The sequence below is a fragment of the Gavialis gangeticus genome, unplaced genomic scaffold, assembly GCF_001723915.1.
Source record: "Gavialis gangeticus isolate Ggan-Ray unplaced genomic scaffold, GavGan_comp1, whole genome shotgun sequence".
NCBI classification, from domain to species: Eukaryota; Metazoa; Chordata; order Crocodylia; family Gavialidae; genus Gavialis; species Gavialis gangeticus.
Genome location: NW_017729025.1, coordinates 60,373,945 through 60,387,454, shown reverse-complemented (window position 1 = coordinate 60,387,454; position 13,510 = coordinate 60,373,945). Strand labels below are relative to the sequence as shown.

General features: G+C 47.2%; 1 long non-coding RNA gene across 1 annotated transcript; it reads right to left on the bottom strand.

Annotated features, from left to right (window-relative positions):
- Positions 1–1,313: 1,313 nt before the first annotated feature.
- Positions 1,314–9,981, bottom strand: LOC109299463. The gene is made up of 3 exons (XR_002097865.1): positions 9,970–9,981; positions 9,381–9,383; positions 1,314–1,449 (listed from the first exon to the last, which is right to left on the bottom strand). It is a non-coding gene; the product is annotated as an uncharacterized LOC109299463 (long non-coding RNA).
- Positions 9,982–13,510: the final 3,529 nt, after the last annotated feature.

Genomic DNA, 13,510 nt, shown 5'->3' with positions numbered 1-13,510 from the left:
TTCTGGTCCCCCCTAGTGAGTTTATAGACGGTCACCAGGTCCCCCCTCAGCCTTCTCTTGTGGAGGCTGAATAGGTTCAGGTCCCGCAGTCTCTCACGTTGTTCGGGTCTGTTCTACTCTCTGTGCCACGCGGACGCTCTCTGGCTTGTCCCGTTGCCTGCGTCATCACCAGTGCCCTCTAGATTGTCTCACAACCTACGTTCCTACCACTGCTCTCTGGCTTGTCCCGCACTGCCCGCTCTGGGGCTTCTCACCACTGCCCGCTCCGGGGCTCCTCGCTGCCCCCTTCACTCTGGGCTGGGGCCAATGTACCCCAAAATGCTGCACCCTCTTTGGCACCAGGACCTCCTCCATGCTACTGTGGGGTCCCTATGAGGCCTCCTCCAACCCCTAATAGCCTTACCCGGTCCTCTGGTCAAAACAATAAACACAAGAACACAAAGCCCCTGGGCTACAACATAAAAGCTAGACCGTCCGGTCAAACAAGATTCAATCCCTACCAGAGAGAGAGCGCCCCAACCCCAGCAGCAACCAGAGGATGTTCCCACCGTCAGAGTTCTACCCTTCGTCTGCACTAACTGAGTTCCTCCTCCCTCGGCCACCAGAGGGTAACTGCCCTCCTGGCCTCCTGCCTGGACTTAAGAAAGGCTAAGCCCTGCCCCTTCCTGTCACTAGGTTTATCTGGTTGCCCTAGCAACCAGCACCTGCGCAGTCCTGGTGACTGGCACCTGAGCCTCCCCCTTCCCGCCACTAGGGTTCTCTCCCAAGCTGTTTCTGCTCTCAGGCTGCAGGGCAGCTGAGTGCTTTGCGACAGGAGGCCATCTAGTCCAACCTCTGGCTCAAACTAGGTCATCTCAGTCAAGGCTTTGTTTAGCTGGGTCTTAAAAACCTCCAAGGATGGAGAGCTACTCAGTAGCTTATGGCTCCTCTGCCCTCAGTAGCAGCTTAATCAGAAACAATTCTTCTGCCAGTAGTCCTTTCAGAAGCAATTGTCCTGGTAGCAGCTCCCCTCAGATCAGACCTTCTCATCACAGCCCTCAGCTACCCTTCTTCACCCCTCAGCAGCTGCTCTCTCTTTTTCCCAGGCTTCTCGCCCTGGAGTTACAACTGTCCAATGTATGCATGCATTCTGCAGCCTTCAGCTCCAAGCTGTTTACCTCAGCTGCTATGTCTGTGTGCACAGCCTGTTGCAAATCCCGATCCCAACAGTGCAAACTCCCTGATTGGGCTTGCAAGCCCTGAGCAAACCCTTCAGCACCTTTATATCTGTAGAAACCCTTCTTGTTACCCTTCACATCCCTTGCTATCTGCAACTCCAATAGCACTTTGGCCTTCCTGACTTTATCCTTGTATGCTTGAGAAATGCTCTGATACTCTTCCCTAGTTGTTTGTCCAAGTTTCTACTTCTTATAAGCTGCCTTTTTGTGATGTAGTTTGCTGAAGAGTTCCCTGCTAAGCCAAGCTGGTATTCTGCATATTGGGATGGCTTGTTCCTGTACTCTCAGTAAGACTTCTTTAAACTACAGCCAGCAGTCCTGGACTTCTCTTCGTCTTAGACTGGCTTCCCAGGGGATCCTGCGCATAAATTCCCTGAGCAAGTTGAAGTTTGCTTTTCTGAAGTCCAGGGTCCTTACTCTGCTGCTCTCCATCCTTCCTTTCTTCAGGATCCTGAACTCAGTCATCTTGTGGGCACTGATGCACATGTTGCCATCTACTAGTACATTCCCCACCATCATTGTAGTCCCCAGATGAAGCACTGACTCTTCTCCCTACTCTTGCAACTGATGATTTTAAGGACATACCAGGGCCAGGGTGCCTGGATTACAGAGATCTTGGACAAGTAGTGTAACTGGTCACAAGCCCTGGGCACTGATTTAGGGGGTACCAGTATGACTTCCTCTTCTCACGAAGAAGAGGAAGTCATTTTATTGACTTCCTTTTCCATGTCACAGGAAGCCCAATACAACTTGGTCAGGGGCAGCTGTGTAGGTGCAGCCCCATGCCTCACAGTGGCAGGCTGGAATTGTGAGATTCATAGAGCTTCCCTTAGAGCAGGAGCCGGCAATTATTTTTGGTGGAGGGCCACTTACCTAGTTTTGGCAGGCTGTTGAGGGCTGCATGGGTAGCCCTGCCCCTTGACAGATACCCTGCCCCCTAGTCACCATCTTGGGACCAATGTCCCAATATCTTAGGATCAATGTCCCAGGGCCAGCACCAGTGGGGCCCGAAGTAGGGTGCAGGCTGGCAGGGGTCTGTGCAGCTGGGCTGGGCTGCACCAGCAGGGAGAGGGAGGAGCTGGCCAAGCTTCATAGAGGCCCTGCCAGCTGGGACCTCGCGCTTCTGCCACTCTGCTTTCAGCCCCACTGGCACTGGCCCTGGGACACCAGTGCAGACCCTGTGCTCCCGCTGGCTCCTGCACCTGGTCACTCCCAGTTTTCCCCCAGTCCCACGGTACAGGCGGCAGGCAGCGTGCAGCCCCGACCCCCTTCTCCCCGGCTGGGAAGGAGCTGGTGCTGAGCATGGGGAAAAGTGGCCCCATGGCCACCCCATGGCCAGCTCTTCCTGCTGAAGCCACTCACAGCCCATAAGGGGCTGTCCTAAGCAGACACAGGCAGCCCCATGCAGGCTGCAAGTGGCTACAGCACAGGGCACAGGGCGGTTGAGGGGCCGCTTTTCCCTGCACTGAGCATCAGCTTGTAACCCACCCCCACTGCCAGCCTGGGCCCCGTGCTGGCTCTGGGTCATCCCATCAGGGCTGTGCATAGCGGCAGCAGCTGCAGCCCTGCCACTTGCTGCACCACGCAGCATTTGCTGCTGCTGCCCCCCAGAGCTTGCGTGATGGGCAGCACAGGGGCAGCGGTGGCAAACAGTGCTGGGCACAGCAAGCAGGGGAGACACAGCTGCTGCTGCTGCACGCAGCCCCGACAGGTGAGCCTGGAGCTGGTGTGGGGCGAAGGCTGGCAGTGGGGGCAGGTTACAAGCTGGTGGTGAGTGTGGAGGGGGGGAATGCAGCCCCTCACCTGCCCCGTGCCTGGTGCCCCGCACTGAAGCTGCTCACAGCCCACCTGGGGCTGCTTGTGCCTGCTCAGGACAGTCCCACATGGGCTATGAGTGGCTGAAGCAGGGAGCACTGGCCATGGGGTGAGGGAAGGGTCGCTTTCCTCTGCACCAGGAAGGAGCAGAGAAGGAGCCTGGGGAAAAGCTGAGCTCAGGGAAAAGTGGCTCCTCCCCCACCCTGTGGCTGGCACTCCCTGCTGCAGCCACTCACAGCCTGTGCAGGCTGTCCTGAGCAGGAAAAGCAATCCCAGGCAGGCTGTGAGTGGCTGCAGCATGGGGCGCTGGGCATGGGATGGGTGAGGGGCCACTTTTCCCCATGCTCAGCACCAGCTTGTAAACTGTCCCCGCTGCCAGCTTGGGCCCTGTGCCAGCTCTGGGCTTGCCCGTTAGGGCTGCATGAGGTGGCAGCAGCTGTTACCCCCCTGCTTGCCACGCTGGACAGTGTTTGCTGCTTTTGTCCACCCAGAGCTTGCACGCTGGGCAGCCATGTGGTCCCAGGCCAGAAGCCCCTGCTAGGGCTTCCAGCTGGGGTGGGGGCAGGGCCTGGCAGGTCCTGCTGTTGAGGAAGCCTGCTGGGGCTTCCCATGGGTACTACTGCCCTTGGCTTCTGTCATTTTTGACAGGAACCAAGGGCAGATAAATGTTAATTTTCTAAATTTTTTAGGGGCCCTGTAAGCTGGATAGAATGGCCTTGTGGGCTGGATGCAGCCTACGGGCCGTATTTTGCCCACCCCTGCCTTAGAGCATCTTTTAGGCTATTCCTTATGTGGCTTTATTCTGAAAGCAGGTTTCTAGCTACTGTCATATTGGGCTGAAGAGCGAATAAGTTCCAAGCACTTAGGCCTAACCCTACCTTCATGATGGGGTGGCACTGAAACACACCTTTAGTTGATCCTTGTGTTGATCCCTGACTTCCATCAATCAATTTTCTGTCTTCTTCCCAAAACCCTATTTCAGTCCAGAACAAGGAAGCCTGCATATGCTGGAAGTTTCCAGGAGATTTCTCTACTTCATCAGGACAACAAAGCCACTTAGACTGTCTCCTTTTTAATTTATGATTGGTTATAGATGCCTATTTACACTGCTGGGTCATTTCATCAGAGGCTATCAAGGTGGATAGCACAATGCAACTTTATGTGTTGCCATTTGATTGGTGTACCTTCCACTGAATATCAAGGCTTACCCCTCCCTAGTTACACTGCTGCACAAGGCACATGCTCAGCTCCAGGGTACACTGCTTTCAAAAGACTGCAATCATGTGCTCCTGAAAGAGGCGCACTACAATAGGAGATTCCATGCTGACAGCAACATTTTGAAGAACTGTTATGGTAAGGTAAGCGTCAGTTCCTTCACTGTAACATACCTTGCATTATACACAACTTTCTTTATATTTTATATTCAACACCTAGTGATTAAAAAAGAAATGAAAGAAGTTAAATAAATACAATTGTGGCAGCAGAGAAACTAATATTGTCACACATGCCATATTTTAATGGTTTCTCTCATCCTGAAGAATGTTTTGAAAACACAATAAATACAAATGAAACCTCTGAAAACTTTGAAAAGAGAAAACAAGCTTAAACAAGCTAAAGGCTGCAACACTGCAGGGAAAAGAAAACACCACTTCTAGACACTGGGTTCTAATCTGAATAAAAACAGAGTTCAAGGCTTGCTACAAAGGATCAAAGAGATCAGATGAGTAACTAGCAGGAATAAAAATGAGGATTAAAAGTGGCAGACGGGAACCTGAACTGGAAAGCAAACTGAAGCTTTCTGCAACTGAAGAGGCTCAGTAAAAAGAATCAAGCCATCATGTAAATGAAAGTTTTGAATACAATGAAGATTAATTATTGCCTGCAGGATTTCAGATTGAGAACAGAAGAACAATACCTAAAATTTCTTCTTCCCACCATTTAGCTTCCTTGTCGAATATTTCAGAAGAAATAAGATACTTTTGTTTAGTACTCACTGTTGAAATTGAAAAAAAAATGATTAAATATTATGTTTTCTTAGAATTTAAATTTCAATTAATTAAATTCTGCCTATGCTATAAGCTGTCTCAACCATCACTGTGGTACATAATATCCAAGGGTGCCTATACACGTGCAGCACGCCTTCTCCAACACACTATAAATATAGTGAGTTGGAGCAGACTCGATTAATCAAGTGTGCTGGAGTGTGGTAATTACTGCACTCCAACAGACTCCAGCGTCATATGTATCATCATCCCTGAACTGAAAAATGGCAGTGGGAGTGCTTTAATTAAAGCTTATTTGATGAGCTTTAGTTAAAGTGCCCCCATCACCATTTTTCAGCTGGACACATGATATGCTGAGAGCTTTAAGTAGAGTGGATCTTGAAGCCACTCTAATTAAAGCACCTCCCCCCACATCACTCCCGGAGCATGTGTATAAATGCCCCAAGAATATAGTGCTGCATTTCTGAATAAAAGAATTCAGTTTTCACTTAGGAAGGTTAGAATGTTATTGTAGGTCTGATGATCCAGAAAATTTGTGAGAAGCAAGGTTTTTTTGGTGATATCTTTTACTGAGCAAACTATGGAGTTGGGAGAAATGTTAGATGAGCTTTTGGGCACAAAAACTTAGGACATCTTTAAATGTGCTCTGGGGGTGGGTGGGGGGAGGGCACTTTAATTACAATGGCTCTTGGGAGCCACTCTAATTAAATTGTCTATAGCCTCTCATGTTTTCAGCATCCCATGCTTCAAAATGGTGGTGCGGGCACTTTAACTGCTCTGATGCTCTGTAATTTCAGCACGTCTGAGCAGATATCCCACATGTCTGCAGGTACCCCAGTGCTTTTCTTCAGGTCTTCAAGTCCAGGCATGAGGAAGAGGGGCATTTTGTGCATGAAAGCTTGTTTGATGTTTCTTGCAACTACACTATTGGTCCAATAAAAGATATAATCAAAAGGACCCCTTTATTTCACTGTTTGCAGCTGACAGTTTTCATCCCCAACTTGTTGTTGGTTTTCTGCTGAAAACTGAGAGTGTTCTGTAGAAAACTTCTACAGAATACACTTCATCAAAAATTTCTACTGGGGGTGAGGAGCAGAGGTGAAGGTAGTTCCGACTAGCTCTGTTCATGAGTTCTGTATTTCTCGCATGCAGTAATCCTGCCCTTTCCTAAGGTGAAGTAATTTTTCATTTGCATAAGTTTGTATAGCATTTGTTTTTATTGATATTCTTTAAACTATTTTAAAGCACAGAAATATGTGTAAATGCTGACAAATGGTTTTCTTCGTCCTGAATGCATCTTCTTTCTGCAGCTGTGTGTTGGTTACCTAGGAAACTACAGTAGGATGAAATCTAGATGTGCCATCACAATGGTTGTTAGAATTGTGGGTGGAACTGGGTTGCAGCTTAGACTACTAGCTCAACTGGCTAAGCGTAAGCATTTGGAATGCGGCCTGGGGTATGAATGATTTAAAATGACATGTAACTGCTGAAACAATAATTTTAGAGCATTTAGTTTTATAATATTATAAATTATTATAGTATTATTGATCAAGTCATGATCTGGCTAGGTAACAGAGCTCCCTCTCTATCCTTACTGTGTTCCTGCTCTTTGTCCTGATGTATAGACTGGCTTCTGTCAGAAGCAGCAGGACTCCTTGGTTCAAGGTTCTCATCTACACAACCCTTTCCCAAGAGTGTCCTCCAGAGCCGCTTTCTACAAAATCGCTGTTATATTTTCCTCTTCAGCTCTAGATGCTGGTGCCCTCTTTGGCCTTACTGTTTTGACCATCTGATTTTAAATTTTTATTTGAGGTGGCATACTGTTTCTATGGGCTCATCACCCAGATTTTATTTTGTTTTGGTCTGAGATCATACAACATCCTAGTACTGTCGTATTTCCACAAATAGGTGTGTAGCATTTATTGAAGTGCACACTAGAGGCCTGGAACCTTTTTGGGTATGGCAGAATGTAAACCTAATAAATAAATAAACTTATTAAAGTAGTATTAGCAGAGTTGAAACTTTTGATGTAGGTTGATTGGCTTTATATATATATGTGTGTGTGTGTGTATGTATGTGTATATATATATATAGAATCATCATAGGGCTGGAAGGGACCCTGAAGGATCATTGGGTCCAGACCCCTGCATGAGCACGAAAGACATCTGGAGTCAGGTGACCCCAGCCAGGTGACCGTCCAGTCTTCTCTTGAAGACCTCTAGGGTAGATGATTGCACCACCTCTGGGGCGAGCTTGTTTGGACACGTGAGCTGTGAAGAAATTTTTCATAATATTCAGCCTGAAACTATCTTCCAGGAGTTTGTGGCTGTTGTTTCTAGTTTTCCCCCAGGGCACCCTGGTAAACAGTTGTTCACCAAGCCCCTGATGTATGCCTCTGATATAGCGGTAAGCCGCAATCAGGTCCCTTCTCAGCTTTCTTTTCTTTAGGCTGAAGAGTCCGAGATCCCTCAGCCTCTCCTCGTATGGCTTGCCATGCAAGTCCCTGATCATATGGGTGGCCCTTCTCTGGACCCTCTTGAGCTTTAGCACAACCTTGTTGAAGTGCAGCACCCAGAACCGGATGTAATACTCTAACTGTGGCCGCACCAAATGAGTAAAGTGGGAGAATCACTTCTTTGGATTTACTGGGGATGCATCAATTGATGCAGGCCAGAGTTTTATTGGCCCTAGCAGATACTGAATCATATTGCTGGCTCATATTCATGCTGGGGTCTATTGTTACCCCCAGATCCCTTTCACTTGTAGTGCTGGTCAGGTTAGTGATGCCAAGTCCATAGGTGTGCTGGGGGTTCTTCCTTCCCAGGGGCAGCACCTTGCATTTCTCTATGTTGAACCTCATCTGGTTCCGTTCTGCCCAACATGCCAGGCTGTCTAGGTCTGCTTGTATCTGCAGCCTATATGCGGGTGTGTCCGCACAGCCCCATATCTTGGTGCCATCCGCGAACTTGGTCAATGGGCTTTTCACCCCCTCATCTAGGTCATTGATGAAGATGTTGAACAGCACTGGGCCACATACCGACCCCTGGGGTATGCTGCTGCCCACACCTTGCCAGGATGACACCAATCCATTCATCTGGACTCTCTGCATCCTACCTCGCAACCAGTTTCACACCCACTTGATGGTCCTGCAGTTGAGCCCAATATCTTCCAGTTTTCTGATCAGTACCTCATGGGATACCAGGTCAAAGGGTTTCTGGAAGTCGAGGTATATGATATCAACCACTTTTCTCTTATCCAGGTGATAAGTCACCTGATCATAGAAGGAAATGAGGTTGGTCAGACAAGACCTGCCTGCAACAAAGCCATGCTGGCTGTCATTCACTATCATGCTTTCTGCAAGTTTGTCACATATAGCCCCTTTGATGAATGTTTCTAGGATTTTTCCTGGAATAGAAGTTAAGCTAATTGGCCTGTGGTTTCTCAGGTCTTCATGCTTCCCCTTCTTGAAGATGGGCACAACATAGGTCCTCTTCCAGTCCTCTGGGATTTCTCCAGAGGCCTGTGATTTTTGAAAGACCTTTGCCAGGGGCTCTGTGATTACTTCCGCCAACTCTTGCAGCACTCTTGAGAGAAGTTCATCTGGTCCTGCTGATTTACATACGTCTAATTTTTTTAATTGATTGTACACCAGTTCTATGGCAATGGTCGGAATGGTGTCAATTCCACCCTCCTTGTTCTGTGCCTTACCTGGCATGCTGTTCTCCTTGGTCTTGTGAAAGACTGAGGCAAAGTAGTCATTTAGGAGTTCCATTTTTTCCTGAGTGGTAGTGACCAGGTATCCTGAGGCATTGAGCAGCAGCCCCACATTAGTTTTCCTTTTACTCCCTAAGTAGCTAACAAAGGACTTCTTGTTGTCCTTGATTCTTGTAGATAATTTTAGTTTGGTTTCTGCCTTAGCTTGCCTAATCTGGTTTCTACAAGTGCAGGCCATTGTCAAGTAGTCTTCCTTAGAGGCTGTCCCAAGCTTCTATTGTTTGTATGCCTCTTTCTTTTTCTGTAGGAGGGCTGCAACTTCTCTGCTTAGCCAAGAGGGTTTTTTGAGTCTGCTACTTTTTCTCTGTAAGGGAATGGATTTTCTCTGAGTCTTAAGGATTGTATCCTTAAGGAACAGCCAGTCTTCTTGTACTCCCTTTACCTGTGGTCCTTGATCTCTCAGGGCATTCTCTACTAGTGACCTGAGCTTATTAAAATTTGCATTTTTGAAGTCTAAGACTTCAAGCTTGGTATCTGTTTTGTCAGCCTTGCACCCCTGTCCATGAAACCAGTATACATACATATGTATGTATGTATGCATGCATGCATGCATGCATGTATGAAGTATCACTCCCTGTCACTGAATTCCCGAATTCTTCTCAAGACAATCCATTTGATTGTAACATGCTAACAAAACATTACAGATGGATAGGGAGGAAGAACAGGGAGGAATGTAGTGTGCGCAAGGAGCCAGCTGGTATGCATGAGGAACCAGCCCTTTCTAACTAGGGGCACTGGACTTTGATTTGTGCATTTTGGATGCTGTTTCAGATTTCTCACTCACTTGTCATCCTGGCAAATTTTCCTTTATTTTTCTTTCCCTTTTTGTGCACTTGTCTCCCTTCCTGCTTTAGATTGCCTGTTTTTAGATTGTAGACTTGTTGAGGTGGGGACTTTTCTTATGCGCTTTGAATAATGCACAGTCCACAAGACCCTGATTTTGAGTGGCGCTTTCAAGCATTCATTTAATATAGAGTTGTCAAAGATATGGCTGAAGAGCCCTATCATCTGGCCCTTGGGTCTTGGACTGGACCTACATGCTATATGTGGCATGCAGAGCTGGTCAGAGGTATGTGCTGCATTTGGTGTGCAGACCAGCCCTGCAGTACTCATGAGACCTGAGCTTCTCATAATCCTATGAGGCCTGGTGAGTTTGACACATCTGATCTAATCCAAATAATAATAATTTAGTTGGCAGCAGCATTTGCATGAAATTGCTTGCGTTTAAGTTGAATGGATCATCCAAGTATTCAGTGTGAACTTCCAAATTTGTTATCAATTCATACAATAAGAGTGTAAAGGGTCATCAGCCTGGAGAAGCAATTTTTGTCTTTTTGTATGTTCAAACCTTTATTTCTCTCTGAAATAGAGATATAATGCTATCACTTACAATTAATATACACATATAACACTTCCCATCCGCATGAAAAACTCACTGTTATATTATTTTCTTTGCTTGAAGTACATTATGTATCTATTCCTACTAGTCTGCCTATCAGCATAATCATCAGCATTGGTGATTTGCTCTTTATCCAAGCAATAGTGACAGCTTCCCAAAGATAACATTATACATATACCAGATTTATTTAATTTTTTTTGGTATAATTTAGCTAGCTTTTCACATATGCATTTAAGTTTTACATGAGTGGAATACAATCTTATAGCAAAATCTAGTCAAATTCAACATATGCTATTAAAATGGGTAAGCTATGCATACAAATATACTAGGTTTCAAGCTGAAGTTTAGCCTGAAGCACAAACTATGCATGATGTTTACCCTTACTCTGTATCAGTTGCTGAGAAAAGAAGGATAAAAGGGGAGAAGAGATAGTTCGTGCTTTGCAAATATCTGTTCTGATTAAATGGCAAAAATATACACAGTTCATTCTAAAGTAACGGCGGACAATTATTTGGGCCGGAGAGCCACTTAGAGAGTTTGGGTGAGCTGTCGCAGGCTGGATCAACACTCCCCCACAACAGCTCACCAAAACTCTCGAAGTGGCTCTGCTCCATGCTCAATTGGGTGACTGGGATGGGGCTGCAGGCAGGCAGGCAGTGGCACCTGGGAGCAGGATGGGTGGGTGGGCCAGGGCTGGGATGGGGCTGTGATAGTATGGGGCTGGGCTTTGAGGCATAGCTGTGATCTGTGACCTGCTCTCTGTATGCCCCTGTGATGGAAACTGGTTCTGTGGACAGGGGCATGTGGGGAGCAGAACACAGCTCTGCCCCAGGTCCTGGCTCTGTGCAAGCATTATTGCCAGCTGCTGTTAGGCGGCTCACATTGTAGTTATATTGTGTCTGCTCCATTGGGGCCAATACCAGTAATTTTCAGTCCTCCAGTACCCCAAGATGCATCGCTGCTAGCCCTCCACCACCCCCCCTCCACCCATGGATGATTTATCATCTAGAACTCTACTGTCCTAGATGGGTAGAGAGTCAAGGCCACCCAGGCAGCTATGGGTGAGTGGAGAGGCAGTGGGAGGCATTGGTGAGTGGAGGCTGGAGAGCTGGGCAGCTATTGGGCAGACTTGGCAGCTCCTAGCCATGGACCTGCTTACCAGCCCTCCAGCAGCAAGTCAGAGCTGTGCGTATTAGAGGGTATTATCCCTTGATGTGTGACCACTCACAGAACATGCTAACTTTCATTCTGCCTAACATGCCTTAGTGACCATGTGTGAATTGTGATATGTAACAACACCCTTAGACAGTTCAGTTTTATATTCCCTATTTCCTAGCCTGTCTGACCAGAAGGTGTTATTTTTCAGGCAGGTTAGTTTTAATGCAGTGTCCACTATACCTGTGCATTTCATTGATCCTATTACATATTTGGTAGGCAAACTTCTTTTGTTCTTATTGTTTAATAACAAATATTCATTAAGATTTAAAGAAAAACTGTGGGCTCCTTCTATCTTTAAATAGTATCCCTTTCTATAGCTGTCTCTATATTTCTCAAACTGGTGAGGGGCTTTCACTAATGTTCTGTCCTGGCAAGCCTTAAATTTATAACAATAATTTCTGCAGCCAACTTTCCCCCACAATATTAACATTGGTGAACTGTCTCCTTTCATTGCCAATGTTCTCCTTTTTTTTTATAAACTGAATGTATATTTTTTCCAGTCATTCCAAAATATATCCAGCTAGAGAAATATCCTATTTTCCATCTTGCACATTAGAAATAAAGCTGTATTTACAGGGTGCAGTGATAAGCTTCTATCTTCCTTGATAGTAATTGCTGCCTTTCCCAGTGCAGTTCCACAGAGTCAAATTCCATGGCAAATTCCAGTCTTTTGGAATGTCCAGGGCCTCCTTTCAGCACTGATCTTGATCAGCAAGTGTAAGTCCATTGCCAGTTTATTCTGGAAATTGTCATTTGTATTTGAATATGCAGGAAGAGGAGTTTCTACAGGACATTCTGCCTTTTCAGGTGATGTTTGTTTCATCTCTGTCTAGCTTTCTGTTGTATGCTGGCTGGAACTGATAGCTATATATTAAAACAGGGGTGATGCATAGAGGGTGCATGAGGATGCACGCGCACCCCCTGCGTGTGGTGGTGCACCCCCTGAAAAAAGGCACCACTGACACTGTCAGTGGCACCTGTGGGCAGTCACTGATTGCCACCCCACCACTGGTCTCTGATTGCCCCTGGCTGCTGCCCTCACTGCTGGTGGTGCCTGAGGGTGGTCGCCGACCTGTGGTCGGTGCTTGTTGTCCCCCTCCCCCCCCCACTGCTGACAGTGCCAGTGGCATCTGCAGGAGCCTCCTACTCCCCACTTCTGGGCTCCTGTCATGCTCCCACCACTGCTGGCACATCTGTGCCCCCTCCACCCCCCCACAGCTGCCGGAGGCATGAGCCGTTCATATATTACAAAGTTACAATGGATCTGTCTTAGTCTTTTTCTGGGCTGCCAGAGCTGGGCCACTCAGGTTGGCTGCTGGACACTCCTTTCTGTGACTGTGACACTGAAATGAATCAAATAAGCCTGGTGTTATCAAGGATGATAGGTGGACTGAGTTCTAGCCTAAAATTCTCATGATGAACACTTCAGAAGACTCAGTATGAGACTTGCTCAGTGGGCAGGTGTGCCATAAATTGGTCTCACGCTCTCCCTGAATGCTATTCCAATCCTATTTCTCTGTCTAATCTGCTACTTTGCTTTCTGCTTCCTGACCTGTGCTCCTTGCCCAATCTGTTATTGTGCTGTCTGTCTACTTCCCTGTCTGCCATATGCCACACAAAGAGGCTGCACACATGCCACAAGTTGCCTCTCCTGCTGTCGGTAGATTTATAGTAGGACATCTTGATGCCCTGTTTACCCCAGGGAAAGATAATTGTTTGGGTATAGCAGCAGGCCTCAGTGACTGCTGTACTTGGATCTTGATAACATTGGGCACAGACAGAAGTGCAGCTCTCTGCTGTAACTGAGAATGCTTTCCAGGAAGCATTCTGAGTTACAACAAACCCTCAGACCAAACAGAAGTTCACTGTTGGTTCCAGGGTGAAGGGTAAACCCATTAGCAATGGCCCCTCCTCCCTGTCAGCTCCCTGCCAGCACTATTTTCAGAATGGGAAGTGGGGAAAGGGGGCATAGGGAGCTCATTCTAGGGGTTCCCCAGCTGGCACTGGAGGATGGTTTGGAGCCCCAGCCACCTCAGGGGGGTCCAATACACCCATCCCACCCTCCAGTGGGGGCTGAAAAAACC